The sequence below is a fragment of the Aristolochia californica genome, unplaced genomic scaffold, assembly GCF_029961685.1.
Source record: "Aristolochia californica isolate CCGP_79_NKW_82.1479 unplaced genomic scaffold, dmAriCali1.0.hap1 SCAF_6, whole genome shotgun sequence".
Taxonomy (NCBI): Eukaryota; Viridiplantae; Streptophyta; class Magnoliopsida; order Piperales; family Aristolochiaceae; genus Aristolochia; species Aristolochia californica.
The window spans coordinates 33,690,531-33,704,322 of NW_027182257.1; the positions used below are offsets into that span (position 1 = coordinate 33,690,531).

Here is a 13,792-nt window from a genome sequence, read left to right on the forward strand (position 1 = left end):
TCAAATTGAAGATGTGGGGTTTAATTTTCTGGATCCCTTTTATGTTGCTCGGCCACGAACTTCAAATTCGAATTCCTGGGAAGCAGAGAAACAAAACCATTTTGACAAAATTCTGGCTTGTGTGTCTACATTTCGAGATGGAATTTTTTTGGGGATGCCAGGAGTGATAGAATTTTTTTTTTAGATGTTGTTTTCTTTTTCTATTATTGAGAACAACGGTTGTGAGCCTCTTCAAATTTCTACTGCACGCATAGATGAAGGACTAGTTTCAAATTCTTTGTTGTCTAACCTTGATAAACCGATTGATGACATTCATTATGAAGAAGATTTCTATCACTCCTGGCAGCCCCAATGCCTTTCAAGCAAGCGTTCACTTATCAATTGCCTTTGCAGTTAGATCTTCTTTATGGAGTAATGAGTCAGGAGAGGATTCTCAGATTTCTACTCAACAACTTCAGAGACCTCCTGATGTGAACTTGAGAAATGTGTTGAATGGTATATATGCTATCATAATAGGTAGTTCTAAGGGCACTGTTGTGATAGGAGATTCACGGGATAGTAAGTCCAATTGGTCATTTCTGGGTTCTAAAACGAATGGCAATGCCATTTTGTTGGGTATTCAGGATAGGGGTGAAGATTTGATGACAATATTTGGCGCGTATGGAAACATTACAAGGGCTCTAGTAATGAGAAAAGGAGATTGGAAATCCCAATGTTTTGGATTTGTTCATTTTAAGAATGCAGAAGTATGCATGAGTGTTGTATCTAATGTTATGGATGCATTCGTGCTAAATGATTATGCTATTCGTGTTGCAACTACTGATGGGTATGCTGGGAAAGGTGAATTAGTGCTGCATGGTTCTACTATTATAAGTGACTCAACTGAGATTGAAGAAATAAAGTCTAGTTCTATTGTAGATGTCAAACCTGTAGTTGAACCTGAAATTGAATTTGGCAATCTTTGTGTTGGGTTAGAATGCAAAGATGACGTTGCAAATGATGAAAGTTTGCCGGTTTGTTCTATTATTGAGGTGAAATCAGGGGTTGAAGTTTTGACAATAGAACATGCACAAAAATTTTCTACAACAACAAAAGGATAAAAACTTAAAGCCACCGTACAAAATGTTGAAGGATACGCTAATATAATTGTCATGAGGCACTTTGACAGTGACGCTGCCAGAAAAGCCGCATCAACAGCAGGTATTCCTGTTCTTAATGATGGGGATGGTCCAGGCCAACACCCTCCATAGGTTCTGTTGGATGTATATACGATCGGAAGAGAGATAGGCAAATTGGATGGCATTCGTGTTGCCTCAGGTTAGAAACCCGACGAGTTTGACAATGAATCTTCCTACACCATCATATTGGGACCCGATAAATGTGGGTCCAATAACAAGTTGCATTTCATCCTCAAGCATAAGAATCCCAAGACTGGGGAGTTTGTTGAACATCACCTTAAATTTCCTTCTTCTGTTCCATCTGATAAGCTAACCCATGTTTACGCTGCAATACTAAAACCTGGCAATGAATTGTGGATTCTGGTGGATGGGGAGGTAAAGGAAAAGATCAATTTTCTATATGCTGCTGATTTTGAGCCTCCACTTATCCCACCTAAGACAATACAACATCCAGATGATAGTGAGGATGGGGATGAGAGAGCTAAGATTTCAGATCCTAAAGCTATAAAGCCTGACGCTTGGGATGAAGATGACCCAATTGAAATTGAAGATGAGGAGGTAGAGAAGCCAAACGGATGGTTGGATGGTGAACCAGAGGAGATTGACGACCATGAAGCTAAGAAGCCCGAAGATTGGGATAATGATGAGGATGGTGATTAGGAGGCACTGAAGATTGATAATCCTAAGTGTGAGTCTGCTCCTGGTTGTGGTGAGTGGAATAGACCTATGAAGAGTAACCCGATTTACAAGGGTAACTGGCATGCATCATTGATTGATAACCCTAACCATAAGGGTATCTGGAAGCCAAGGCAGATTCCTAGCCCTGAGTACTTCAACCTTGATAAACTTGACTTTGAGCCCATTGCAGCTATTGGAATTGAGATATGGATGATGCAGGATGGGGTACTTTTTGACAATATTTTGATAGCCTGGGATGAGAAGACTGCAACATCTATCAAGGTGACTGCATGGAAGCCTAAGTTGGAATTGGAGAAGGAAACGCAGTAGGAAGAGGAAGTTGCAGCATCTGGTGGACTTTCTGGTGTTCATAAGAAGGTCTTTGATGTGCTCTATCGGATTGAAAATATTCCTTTCTTAGCAGCATATAAGTTCAAGATCATTGATGTCATTGAGAAGGAAGGGAGTCATCCTAACCTTACTATTGGCATTCTAGTCTCCGTGGTTGTTGTCCTTGTAACAGTCATTTTTAGGGTTATTTTTGGTGGAAAGAAACAAGCTCTTGTTCGAGTATTGCCCAAGGAAAAGAAAAGCTTAGAAGCTAATGGTGACACACAAGGAACTAGTGGTGACAAGGAAGATAAAAATGAGAAGGAAGATGTTGTTGCACCGCGACCAAAGAGGTCTAGAATGGACACATAAAACTCCAAGTGGGAGATCCGAAATTTTGAGGAGAGTCGGTTATGTCGTCTTGATGTTAAAAAAAAAAAATTGCTTCTCTTGTTGGATGCTCTAGTTTTGTAGTCCAGAGGGCTGACACAGATACTACGGTTGACAGTTGCGAATGGATGGCGATGTCGGCATACGGACCCTATTTTTGAGCTTGAGGAAAAGCTCTTTCTTCCAGGGGGGTGTAATGTTATGCACAAAATAACATTAATGTTTTAACTGGTTTTCTTTAATTTGCATTATTTTATTTTAGTTTTAGGCCACATGGTATTTTTGGAATATTTCAATTATAGGGGTATTTTGGTAATATTTTATCTTAACCCTGTAAGGGTGAACCCTATTTAAGGGGTAAGAGTAATGAGGAAGACAAACATTGATTTTTAGGTTAAACAGGCTTGGAGCTCTCCTTGACGAATTCTAGGGTTTTCAAGCTTCCCTTTGGCTTGATCTTCGTCTTTCTCTTCTTCCTCCCTACGAATCCTTGTGTCAGATCCGGGACTGTAGCACAATGATATAAGAAGTTTGACACCTTTATGAGTATTAATGGTTTCTTGAGGTGCCATGTGGATCATTGTCATTATGTGATGAAGTTTGATGACTCCTACATCATTCTACTACTATACGTTGATAGCAGGTGCTTGAAAATAGGAAATAGATAAGTTGAAAAGGGATTTGTCCATGAAGTTTGCAATGAAGGATTTGGGTGCTACAAAAAAAATCACTGGGATGAGGATTACTAGGGACTTTGATGTCTTGAAACTATCATAAGAAGAATTTGTGAAGAAGGTTCTGTGAAGATTTAACATGAATGATGCAAAACTAGTGAGTACTCCTCTGGCTAGTCACTTTAGGCTATCTAAGGAGTAGTCACCTTCTTTAGAGTGGGAGTGATTATACATGGCTAATGTGCCTCTTGCTTCTGTTGTTGGCAGTCTTATGTATGACATGGTGTGCACTAGACTAGACATAACTCTTGTAGAGAGAGTTGTGAGTAGATATATGAGTAATCCAGGTAAACAACATTGGAAAGCAGTGAAGTGGATTTTCAGGTATTTGAGAGGCACCGCACACTCAACCTTATGTTTCATAAAGTGATACTTGGGATTACAGGGCTATGTTGATGCTGACATGGTTGGAGACATTAATGGCAGGAAGAGTACCACTGAATATGTCTATACATTGGGTGGTATAGCAGTTAGTTGGATCTCTAAGTTATAGAAAATAGTTACTCTTTCCACTACAGAGGTAGAATATGTCGCTGTGACCGAAGCCAACAAAGAGATGGTATGGTTGCAGTCTTCCAAGGAAGAATTAGGTCTCAAGCATGGGAAGAGTGTGTTGCATTGTGACAATCAAAGTTTTATTCATTTAGCAAAGAATCATGTTTATTATGCCAGAACAAAGCAAATACAGGTGCATTATCACTTCATTAGATTGGCTCTTGAAGATGGAGTATTAGCACTTGAGAAGATTCAAGGGAGTCAGGATCCGGTTGATATGTTGACAGAGACTGTTATGATTGAGAAACTAAAGTTGTGTGCAGCTTCAATTGGACTTCTCTCTGAGGATTGAGAATTTTTTGTTGTTGTAGAGGAGATATTGATGATGGATTAGTCTCCAAGTGGGAGACTGTTAAGTTGTGAAGCCTAATTAATGCCTTACACTGAATCAATACACGGGTCGACCATCTCAGTAAGGAGCTGAGTCAGTACACGGGTCAACTTTCTCGGTAAGGTCATTTTGGGGGTTCAAGGGGGGAAGCCCCCGCCAGGTCCACGATATATTAACTGCTATTTTATTAAGGGTAGTTTAGGAATTTTATTCTTGTATTGTAATTGCCCTAATTTTCTCTTTATATTTGGAGCACCGCTATTAGGGTTTTACCATCATTCATCCGAGAAGCAGCAATTATGACCAAGAGAGATTAGATAAAAACAACACATATAAGTGCGTGCGATCTCTCTTGTAAACTATTTCATCTTCATAGTAGATTACTGTAGTGGCGGAAGACAGGATGTAGTCTCACCTTGAGGCGAACTTGTATAAATCTTGTTGTGTTTTTCCATGCTTGCTTTTTCTTTCTTCCGTGATTATTAGTATTGCTCTAGTTAGTCTGGAATTAGGGCATCTAACACATCAAATATATTTCTCGTAACTACGTTCTGAAGTATGCGCTACTTTCCACCATTTTTTTAGTCCTTCATATAAAAAACCTATTTTGCTTGAAATGCAATGTGAATGGATTGTCATTACCCTTTGTTCATGAGGTATTGACACTAGTAAACTACTAATCCATCTTGATACCTTGTCTTTTATCACTTACATCAAACCACTTTCACTGAGAACATAAATATAATTATTTTTCAAGTATCATAGTTTAGTTATATAAGTTAAAACCTAATAATAGTCAAGGTAATTGTCTTCATAATACTTCTTTATAATGATGCCACTGTTTTATGTCCTATGATTTACCTACAGTTGCTCAATGTAGATGTGGATGCCTTTAAAAATACAACTCGAGTAATTGCTACTTGATATAGGACCTATAGCAAGGTAGTAAATATCATTGTTTACTTCAAATTGACCACAAGCCACTAAATACACAACAAACTGTATATTTGACCCCATAGATAATTAATTGACACAATTAACCTTATGTTTAAACCAATCCACAAACTCTTCTTCATGTTGTTGATCCAAAGTAGTTGTACCCTTGCTTTGCAAAACTTCTTTGTGTTAACAGTTTAACATAAATGCTAAATAATGAAAAGTCATATTCTATAACCCAAGGACAAGAAGAAATTGACAAAGACTTATAAGAGATATTCTTGAATTTCATTATAGTTGTTTAGTAAAAACCATAACATCTTTTATACAAAACTATGTCGACAATTAATTTGGTTCTTCCACTTAGCTCACAGGCTGTGTGCGTACAAACTGATATTTTGTCCTGCTTAAATCTTATTTCAACTCCATCTAAGTACATAAATAAAAATGCCAAAACATTATTATCACAATGATTGAATCTTTCAAATGAGCTTTATTAGTACCAATATTTTCAATTTACAAAGAAACTCTTCAATTGGGTACATCCATTGATACTGTAAAAGACCACATAATAGTGTTTTGAGGGGTAGATGAATTGCTAGATAGACCATCACAACAAAAAATGATGATGGAAAAATCTTTTCTAATTTACACAAGAGAGGAAGAAAAAAAGAAAGAGGAAAAAGAGGGAAGTCTAGAGAGAGATGGAGCTCGAGAGAGCTTGGGAGAAGGAAGAAAGGCTAGGGATGAATTTGAGAGAAGAGCGAAAGACTTAATGATCTACCCCTTACCTTGAGCCTCTATTTATACAGTTCCAAGCCCAATATTCATAAAGAAAGATTGTGTATCACTGTCTTACTAAAACAAATTATTTATTATTACAGTTTTTGTATTCTCCCTATAGGTAGAAACAGCCCATTGAGACTCAACTTCTTTTATTTATGCTACGGAAAGTCAATAGTTGATGCAGCTAGGGTGGATCAAAGCCGAGTTTTCTAGGCTCAAGGTCAGCTTTGAGAACTTACAACTTGGCTTGGATCTGAGCTCAACTTCAAGTTCAAACATCATACTCGAGCTCGACTTTCACTTGAATCAGCAAAAATCATGGCTCAGCTTTGCAAAATTATGGATCCTCTATAAAAAAAAAAAGACATAATTTTTAAATTATTTTTTTATTCATCGGTTGAGCTATTAATTTGAAGTTAACACAAGTTAACAATTAATTATTTTGAGCATTTGAACTGGAAATATCAACGTAAGATAGACCTTTAACTACAATGTCTCTCATTTTTGAGTCATTATAGCATAATAAGCACTTCTTTCCTTTTCTTTATTTTATTTTCTACAGTATAACCTTGATATATCTTTTACTTTGGAAAATGGAAAACTAAATGTCCTAAGATATCTTTCCCTTAAGTTACATAGTGATTGTTGTAAATGTCACTTAGGCCTACTAAGAATTAATCCATGAAATCTCATCAAATGTAGTGATGAGAATATGACTTTTATTTTTTCTATCATCAAGAAGCTTCACCGTTTTTTAGAAACTCTAAAAATGAAGGAAGCTTCTATAATGGATCAAAGGGGACACTTCTACCATGAATGTTGGAATCGTGGACTAAATCTTCAGTGACTTTTTTTTGAATATGGTTGACCTTCTAATAAAAAACTTAACCACATGAGCTACAATTGAATGCCCAATCACATGAAATCAGCTCTAAAATGAAGAACCCTTCTGCTAGTGACTACCCAGTAAACAACAATCACTAGATATGTAAGGATCTACTCTTGGAATAATGGTATCCATTGTTATTTGATACATGGGTTGGCCACAATGGTAAATTAGGTGTAGGTCAAATGCATGGAAAGAAAATGATTCAAACCCCAAGTGAACCAAAGCCTACATAGTAGTTCTAGTGCTATGCCTTGAACCATTTGGCCACCTTTCCTGTAGAATATTAGGATTATTGCAACCCAATGAATAGTGAGTCATTCAAATTATTGAATTGTATTATTCCAATGAAGTTAAAACCGGTCAATTATGAATTGAAAACTTTTTTAAAGCATAAGCAAGTTCCAAGTAGTCAACCACTAACCTTGTAGTAGACTACTATCAAACAATTTCAAATCCTCAACTTTCACCTTCAAAACCAGACTTTGTAAGTCTCTAAAATTTGTAAGTTACCTTCCACAATAACCAGTTGCTGAAAACAAACATTTTGAAATTTTCTAAATTTTTGAACATTGTTTTGATTTTCTTTTGTTAAATGACAAAGGCTTCTGAGTAAAACAATGAGTTTTTAGAATGTTAAAATTTGGTGTTTATATTGCTGCTTAGCCTTACTTTCATTGTGTATTAATGGAAAACTAACCAGCAAGTGATCCAAAGCATTCCAAATTCTGAAACCATCTTTGTAAATCTGAGATTATACTTAATGTTTTTGTTATTGAATTAGTGAATTATACTTTCAAATCAATTACTTATTTGAAACAAATCATATTGTGTCCTTGTTTCCTATTTTTGCTTACTCATCAAGTTTGTCTTTACATGATTCAATTACATTAGGCTGTTGATTGTAAAATTATTATGTACTTGCATGATCTTATAATGAAAACTCACCACTTGCCTTGAAATCAACTTTTGTGAGGTACATGATGCTTGAATTAATCATTTACTTCAATTAGATACTAGGGCTATATTTTTAGATTTATTTGATTTTTCTCAAAGGACTGTTTTTTAAGATTGATTTGATTTTCACAAAGGGGCTTTTTACATTGAAATCAAAATTATTTGGGAATTAAATTGAAAAACTGTGAAAAAGTATAAGGGCACATAAGAGCAGAGTATGCTTATGTATGACTATATATATAATCCACTTATTTGAAAGGTATTATATTTAAACATCATTATAAGAAAGTAAACCCTTGGTTGTGTTAGTCAACCCTTGTGTAGGTTGTTCAAGAAACTCAAGTGGTATATCATGTAATTAAAAGAATTAAGATATTTTTTATTTCCGCATGTACTTCCGAATTGAAGCCCCGCATATATAAATAACATAGAGAGAGGGAGGAGGCTCTCTTCTAAACCCTAAGTTTCTTATTCTCCAACTCGTGCCCTTGCTACACCACACTTCCACTCTCCTTCTTCTTCCTTCCTTGTTCCCTTACCTTCTTCTTCTTCTCAAACTAAGTTACCTATAGATTAAACCTTAGAATTTAACATGATATTAAAGCAGGAAAAGAAAGATTCTTAACAGTTTCTCGACTGACTATTCTTTGTGCCGACTTAATGAATTATCTCTCATTATGTAGCTTGTATGGTCATTCGTGAGGTTTGATGTCATTGGCTTCATTCCTATCTATCCTATGCATTTGTTAGCGTAGAAAACAAGTCTATCTTCCCAATATCTCAACGCTGTTATTTGACTGATTTCCTACCCTAGTTAACAAGGGGTTGAGTTCAGATTTAGCGTCAAGACCTGATGGGTCCCTTTTTATTTTGAAGAACCGGATTCCATCCCATTATTAGTCTTCTAAAGTATATAAGACCTAACCTGAACTAATTGTTAATTCGACTAATTACTAAAGGCCTAGTAATAAAAAAAATATAATTGATCAATAGAATTCCATCTATTAACTCAATCTGCAACTAGACATAAAGGAGGAATATGTAGACCACTATTCATTAAGATAACTATTTGATAAGAGTTCGATGGGTAATTCAACTAACTGACAAATAGGAGTAATAGAAATTTATCTATTTTCTAAGTGGAGTTACTAGATATGAATTGATACATGGATTGCTATCAATTAATTGGGATTTTTTTCTTTTATAAAATATAGTTATGTAATTCAACTAATCAATAAGACTCCAAGTAGTTAGAAAAGTATGAGATTTGTTTTTATATTTTATATTTTTTGTTTTAAATTTCACAAGGAAAGCCAACAAAGTGAAAAAAAATAAAATAATTTTAACGATAAAAGAAATTTGTCATTAGAAGTTTTTTACAGAAATTTTATTTAAATACAAATTTTTAATTATTAAAAATAATCTATATAAGCTGATTACAAGGCATAAAGCTTCTTATACTATTATAGCATTGAATCAACTGACAAGTAATTGGTGTCTCACATCACATTCCTCATAGGTTGGATTGTTAATGGAGAGATTGACGTTGTCATTGACAAAATAATGTGGTGGTGTGAGAGATTGTCAATGAATCCCATTAAACATTGAGATCTCAAGACTGGAACCCACTAGCTTGTCCAGAGTACATAATTGGTGGATATGAGTCTCATAGAGATGAGGGTAGTGGTAGAAGTAATAGACATGGGTGGAGTGGTGGAAGGTGTTTGCGAGAAGCTTGAATTCATGGTGGAGGAGAGAAGAAGAATTAAGTTTAGTGGATGTTGAGAGAGGTTTGAAGAATGATGTAAGAAGATTTGAGAGTTTCTCTTTTTTGAATGAAAATGTTGTAATTGCCCTTGGATCAGACCATAGCTCTAATACCATGTGAAAATTCATTTCATGAAAAATTGGATAGTCACTAAGAAAATTCAATTGAAACTTGAATGAATGGAATGATACAAGAGTGTCCTATTTATACAAGAAATTCCAACATGTGATTAATTGGATGTGGACATGTAGAAATCTCTAGAGAGAGTAAAAAATAAACTTGCCTATATGATGTGTAAAGTTAGGAAACAATTCAAAGTTACAAGCTAGACTTGTCTTTCTTACAACTAATTTAAATATCTTGATTGAGAGGAATTCTTCCCTTAAGTTGTAGGATTGATTGAGAGAATCATGGCTTCCCTTGTTTTTAGGAACTTGTTAGAGAATATTTTGATTGAGAATCATGGAGAGCATCTTGGCTTGTTAAACATGTGAGAGAATGACCTTTCAATAGACATACACTTGGCTTGCCTTGTAGGAAGCCAAGTGGACATGGTGGAGGCTGAGTTGGCTTGCCATGCATGAAGCCAAGTGAATGTGGTGGAGGCTGAGTTGGTATTTACCTAAGCATCATAAAAGTTGCATCTATATGTATATAATTATATATTTATATGTTGTTGAATTTAGGATCCCATGATTGAAACCTTGAGCAAGAAGAGAGAAGGAGAATAAAAAGAGCAAAGAGAGAGAGAGAGAGAGAGAGAGAGAGAGAACTTGGGTAGAGAGGAGAGAAGAGAAAAGAGAAAAATATTTTAGGCTACTGCGAGATACTTCCGCAAGTTGAGAAGTAGAGAGGAGAGAAGAGAAAAGAGAAAAATATTTTAGGCTACAGCAAGATACTTCCGCAAGTTGAGAAGTAGAGAGTTTGATCAAACACTCCAATAAAGACCCCTATTTATAATATTTCCTTTACATATTTAGGGAAACTTTAGAGATAAGTTAGGATCCCTAATATCCCTAATTACATCAATCATGATTATCTAAATCTACATAAATCAAGGGAAGATAAATCAATTACATTAATCAAGGAAAATTGCCAAATCTTCCAACTCATGTGATAAGGATTCCAGCTTGTGTGATGACTCATCATGCCACCTCATGTGGTGACTCATCATGCCAGCTCGTGTGGCCATGGTGGGTCCCACCTTGTAATACTCCCCTTCAAGCTGGGGGTGAGAAAATATCGTAAATGCCGAGCTCACTGCAGATGGTGGACAAGATCTTATGAGTGACTGGTTTTGTGAGAATGTCGACAACTTGCCCTTGTGAGGAGATATGTTTAAGAGTCAATATGCTGGCTTGGAATTTTTCTCGCATAAAATGGCAGTTTACCTCAATGTGTTTTGTTCTCTCATAGAAGACTGGATTTGAGGTGATATGTAGTGCCACCCGATTATCGCAATGTAGATCTATAGGGGCTTCTTTATAAAATCCTAGTTCGGTGAGAAGGGATCTAATCCATATAGAAGCTCACTAACTATGTGTGCCATTGCCCTGTATTCTGCTTCTACACTAGACCTTGTAACTACATTCTGATTCTTGCTTCTCCATGTTACCAAGTTTCCTCCAACCATTGTACAATATCCCGAAGTAGATTTTTTGTCATCCGGCGATCCGACCCAATCTGCATCTGAGAACCCTTCTATGTTGAAGTGACCATGGTTCTTATAGAGAACCCCTCTTCTTGGAGTTCCATTCAAATATCCCAATATTCTTTCTAGTGCTTGCCAGTGAGTAAGTTGTGGTTTGGGCAAGTATTGACTCACAACACTTACTGCATATGATATATCCGGCCTTGTTACATAGAGATAAATGAATTTCCCCACAAGTCTTTAATATTTTTCGACATCCACATCTTCTCCAGTGCATGCATATAATTTTGTATTGGAATCCATAGGGGTTTCTGCTTGTCTATACCCCATCATTCTTGTCTCCTCCAGTAGATCAAGGACATACTTCCTTTGAGATAGTATAATCCCATGTTTAGACTGTAGAACTTTAATACCTAGAAAATATTTAAGTAGTCCAATATTTTTTGTCTTGAATTTTTCAGATATCTTTTCCTAGGTTTTCTGAATGCCCTCAGGATCACTGCCAGTTAAGATAATATCATCAACATATGCGGCCAAAATCACTTTCTCTTTGTGTGCCTTTAAAAAAAATGGAGTGATCTACATAACATCTATAAAATCTTGCCCGTATGAGTGCTTGGCTAATTTTATCAAACCATACATGAGGGGACTGCTTCAGAGCATAAAGGGATTTCTTTAATCGACATACCGATTCCCCCTCAACCACAAATTCAGGTGGTTTTTGCATATAAATTTCTTCCTTTATATCCCAGTTGAATTTATGGGAAAGAAAAATACTTCATTAAATTCATTAACTTATTATAATTAGAGTACATGAACCTCTATTTATAATAAAGGAAGGTAGTAGAGTCCAATTACAATAAAACTACATTTGTCCCATTTACACCCAAACTCTAACATTTAAAGATAAGTCATAGCATAATTAAATAACTCAGTATAGATAAAAGACAAACATAACTCAAACTAGAACTCTTCTAGGACGTGACCATAAGATAAAGATGCCTTTGTGAGTCCTTCTTGATCTTCCAACTTATGTGATAATGATGTCAACTTGTGGTAATCATGGTGGTTCCTACTTCTTATGTGCTTGGGCTCATCTTGTGGGCCTTCCTTGGTCGTGTGGCCCATCTTATAATACTCTTAAATATGTGGACCTTCCTTTGTCGTGTGGGCTTGAGCCTATCTTCCAACACTCCCCCTCAAGTTGGGGTGAGAGAACAACATGAACTCCTAGTTTGCTGCAAATGATGTATAAAATCTTCTTGTATAAAATGGCACTTCTTCCAATATGCCTTCATCTTCCAACACTCCCCCTCACGCTGTTGTGTCCTTCCATGAGGCTCTGTTGGCATAATATAAGTGAGAGTAAAAATCACTCTTTGCCAACAAGACAATGCTCCATACTCCAGTCCTAACGCTGGATGTAGGGCACACTCTGTCTTCTGTAGGTAGTGTGTCTATCGGCATTGCTCTGAAGTGTCCACCACCGTGTCCCTCCACAAGTTAACGACTCTCAAGTGGTAGGAGTAATAAAATCCATTATGGGGGGGTATTGGGTTTATTTATAATGGTGTCCTAATCCGGACACCAACTCTCAAGGTATCCCAACCGTGTATTTTTTAGAGTTAAATTTATCATGGTGTCCCAATCCGGGCACTGACTCTCATGGCGTCCCAATCGTGATATTTTTTAGAGTCAAATAAAATATGGTATGAGAAGTACTGAGGCCACCTCTTCTTCAATAATAATGTCTCATCCAAAGAGACATAATAGCAGCAACTGTAATGTAACATGACCATCTTCCAACACATATAACACAAACCAAAATAATAAACTTTGTAGAAGGACCAATGAAATAATCATATTCCGATGTAAATATTTTTCTTAGATGCATAAACTTCATCTTTTGTGGTCCCCCTTTCTTGAATATTTTGGTCACATAAATTTATCCACAACATATGAAATAAAATACCTCTTTCTTGTACTTCTTGTACTTCTCCCACTCAAACTAGGAGGTAATGGCAGTGATCCCAGCTTTGACCAAAGATCATAGATGCAGCAATAAGCCCAAATAATATAGATGTAGTAATAAGCCCTTAAACCAATGAGATATTTTCCTGATATAGCAACTCAAACAATGATGCAAAACAAAGGATATAAATTCGAATTTTTCAATACAACAGAATACCAGCATGACCTTTAATTCTTCCAATGTGAATATATCTTTCAATATAGATCAGATTGACATGAAATTTTCTCCTTCTAAAACTAGACTTAAATATCTTTCATCCAACTATAACTTCACTTCATAAAATATAATTATCAGAATATAAATAATCTGATAGATTTCGGTTTCTTGATCTGGCCGAACTAAGCACTGTTTGTCCTTTTTTTCCAGCATGACCATTGACTCTTCCAAGATCAATATCTCAATATTAAAAACTCAGATCGAGAATTGGTTGAATAGGTAAGAAAATAGACTTACAGATAATTATTTTTGTATATAATTCTCCATATAAAGTCTCATTCTTGATAGAATAAAATACCTCGGAAGTTGAAGCTTTCTGCTGCTGCTAGAACCTTTTTTTTCAATCTGACCTTCGCTGCTTCAA

The 13,792-nt window shown here is 35.9% G+C and overlaps 1 pseudogene; it reads left to right on the forward strand.

The window, feature by feature from the left end:
* Nucleotides 1-305: 305 nt before the first annotated feature.
* LOC137935329 (calnexin homolog pseudogene) lies at nucleotides 306-2,558 on the forward strand (annotated as a pseudogene).
* The last annotated feature ends 11,234 nt before the right edge of the window (nucleotides 2,559-13,792 follow it).